General features: G+C 46.9%; 7 non-coding genes and 2 pseudogenes across 7 annotated transcripts in view; all 9 read right to left on the reverse strand.

Moving 5' to 3' along the window:
• The window catches only part of LOC146263720 (5S ribosomal RNA), a 119-nt gene extending 89 nt beyond the window's left edge, over positions 1–30 (reverse strand). Inside the window, exon 1 of the ribosomal RNA XR_014725559.1 lies at positions 1–30. This exon is cut by the window's left edge and continues 89 nt beyond it. This is a non-coding gene — a ribosomal RNA (5S ribosomal RNA).
• A 176-nt stretch (positions 31–206) lies between these two features.
• LOC146263721 (5S ribosomal RNA) lies at positions 207–325 on the reverse strand (annotated as a pseudogene).
• A 184-nt stretch (positions 326–509) lies between these two features.
• LOC146263722 (5S ribosomal RNA) lies at positions 510–628 on the reverse strand. The gene has a single exon (XR_014725560.1). It is a non-coding gene; the product is annotated as a 5S ribosomal RNA (ribosomal RNA).
• Positions 629–802: 174 nt separating this feature from the next.
• Positions 803–921, reverse strand: LOC146263723 (5S ribosomal RNA). The gene has a single exon (XR_014725561.1). It is a non-coding gene; the product is annotated as a 5S ribosomal RNA (ribosomal RNA).
• A 174-nt stretch (positions 922–1,095) lies between these two features.
• On the reverse strand, positions 1,096–1,214 carry LOC146263724 (5S ribosomal RNA). Its single transcript, XR_014725562.1, has one exon. It is a non-coding gene; the product is annotated as a 5S ribosomal RNA (ribosomal RNA).
• Positions 1,215–1,386: 172 nt separating this feature from the next.
• On the reverse strand, positions 1,387–1,505 carry LOC146263725 (5S ribosomal RNA; annotated as a pseudogene).
• A 184-nt stretch (positions 1,506–1,689) lies between these two features.
• On the reverse strand, positions 1,690–1,808 carry LOC146263726 (5S ribosomal RNA). The gene has a single exon (XR_014727676.1). It is a non-coding gene; the product is annotated as a 5S ribosomal RNA (ribosomal RNA).
• Positions 1,809–1,990: 182 nt separating this feature from the next.
• Positions 1,991–2,109, reverse strand: LOC146263727 (5S ribosomal RNA). The gene has a single exon (XR_014725563.1). It is a non-coding gene; the product is annotated as a 5S ribosomal RNA (ribosomal RNA).
• A 170-nt stretch (positions 2,110–2,279) lies between these two features.
• Positions 2,280–2,398, reverse strand: LOC146263728 (5S ribosomal RNA). The gene has a single exon (XR_014725564.1). It is a non-coding gene; the product is annotated as a 5S ribosomal RNA (ribosomal RNA).
• Positions 2,399–2,500: the final 102 nt, after the last annotated feature.

Genomic DNA, 2,500 nt, shown 5'->3' on the forward strand with positions numbered 1-2,500 from the left:
GGGCGTTGCCAGGCTGGTATGGCCGTACGAAATAAGTTGACAACCATAGGCTACTTATCCATATACAGATTTAGCAATTGACAATGCAAGGTAGTCTCTCTCTCTCTCTCTCTCTCGTGTCAAAATGAAAACAGCTTCCAGCCCCTTTTATGAAGGACTACTTGTGCATATTGCAAGATGTCAGTTTCTAAGTGAATGAGCAAAAGAGCATACAGCACCTGGTATTCCCAGGCGGTCTCCCATCCAAGTACTAACCAGGCCCGACCCTGCTTAGCTTACGAGATCAGACGTGATCGGGCGTTGCCAGGCTGGTATGGCCGTACGAAATAAGTTGACAACCATAGGCTACTTATCCATATACAGATTTAGCAATTGACAATGCAAGGTGGTCTCTCTCTCTCTCTCTCTCTCTCTCTCTCGTGTCAAAATGAAAACAGCTTCCAGCCCCTTTCATGAAGGACTACTTGTGCATATTGCAAGATGTCAGTTTCTAAGTGAATGAGCAAAAGAGCATACAGCACCTGGTATTCCCAGGCGGTCTCCCATCCAAGTACTAACCAGGCCCGACCCTGCTTAGCTTCCGAGATCAGACGAGATCGGGCGTTGCCAGGCTGGTATGGCCGTACGAAATAAGTTGACAACCATAGGCTACTTATCCATATACAGATTTAGCAATTGACAATGCAAGGTGGTCTCTCTCTCTCTCTCTCTCGTGTCAAAATGAAAACAGCTTCCAGCCCCTTTCATGAAGGACTACTTGTGCATATTGCAAGATGTCAGTTTCTAAGTGAATGAGCAAAAGAGCATACAGCACCTGGTATTCCCAGGCGGTCTCCCATCCAAGTACTAACCAGGCCCGACCCTGCTTAGCTTCCGAGATCAGACGAGATCGGGCGTTGCCAGGCTGGTATGGCCGTACGAAATAAGTTGACAACCATAGGCTTCTTATCCATATACAGATTTAGCAATTGACAATGCAAGGTAGTCTCTCTCTCTCTCTCTCTCGTGTCAAAATGAAAACAGCTTCCAGCCCCTTTCATGAAGGACTACTTATGCATATTGCAAGATTTCAGTTTCTAAGTGAATGAGCAAAAGAGCATACAGCACCTGGTATTCCCAGGCGGTCTCCCATCCAAGTACTAACCAGGCCCGACCCTGCTTAGCTTCCGAGATCAGACGAGATCGGGCGTTGCCAGGCTGGTATGGCCGTACGAAATAAGTTGACAACCATAGGCTACTTATCCATATACAGATTTAGCAATTGACAATGCAAGGTGGTCTCTCTCTCTCTCTCTCGTGTCAAAATGAAAACAGCTTCCAGCCCCTTTCATGAAGGACTACTTGTGCATATTGCAAGATTTCAGTTTCTAAGTGAATGAGCAAAAGAGCATACAGCACCTGGTATTCCCAGGCGGTCTCCCATCCAAGTACTAACCAGGCCCGACCCTGCTTAGCTTCCGAGATCAGACGAGATTGGGCGTTGCCAGGCTGGTATGGCCGTACGAAATAAGTTGACAACCATAGGCTACTTATCCATATACAGATTTAGCAATTGACAATGCAAGGTAGTCTCTCTCTCTCTCTCTCTCTCTCTCTCTCGTGTCAAAATGAAAACAGCTTCCAGCCCCTTTCATGAAGGACTACTTGTGCATATTGCAAGATGTCAGTTTCTAAGTGAATGAGCAAAAGAGCATACAGCACCTGGTATTCCCAGGCGGTCTCCCATCCAAGTACTAACCAGGCCCGACCCTGCTTAGCTTCCGAGATCAGACGTGATCGGGCGTTGCCAGGCTGGTATGGCCGTACGAAATAAGTTGACAACCATAGGCTACTTATCCATATACAGATTTGGCATTTGACAATGCAAGGTGGTCTCTCTCTCTCTCTCTCTCTCTCTCTCGTGTCTAAATGAAAACAGTTTCCAGCCCCTTTCATGTAGGACTACTTGTGCATATTGCAAGATGTCAGTTTCTAAGTGAATGAGCAAAAGAGCATACAGCACCTGGTATTCCCAGGCGGTCTCCCATCCAAGTACTAACCAGGCCCGACCCTGCTTAGCTTCCGAGATCAGACGAGATCGGGCGTTGCCAGGCTGGTATGGCCGTACGAAATAAGTTGACAACCATAGGCTACTTATCCATATACAGATTTAGCAATTGACAATGCAAGGTAGTCTCTCTCTCTCTCTCGTGTCAAAATGAAAACAGCTTCCAGCCCCTTTCATGAAGGACTACTTGTGCATATTGCAAGATGTCAGTTTCTAAGTGAATGAGCAAAAGAGCATACAGCACCTGGTATTCCCAGGCGGTCTCCCATCCAAGTACTAACCAGGCCCGACCCTGCTTAGCTTCCGAGATCAGACGAGATCGGGCGTTGCCAGGCTGGTATGGCCGTACGAAATAAGTTGACAACCATAGGCTACTTATCCATATACAGATTTAGCAATTGACAATGCAAGGTGGTCTCTCTCTCTCTCTCTCTCGTGTCAAAATGAAAACAG

This window comes from Hypomesus nipponensis, chromosome 12 (assembly GCF_054491055.1).
Source record: "Hypomesus nipponensis isolate SF chromosome 12, ASM5449105v1, whole genome shotgun sequence".
Classification (NCBI taxonomy): Eukaryota; Metazoa; Chordata; class Actinopteri; order Osmeriformes; family Osmeridae; genus Hypomesus; species Hypomesus nipponensis.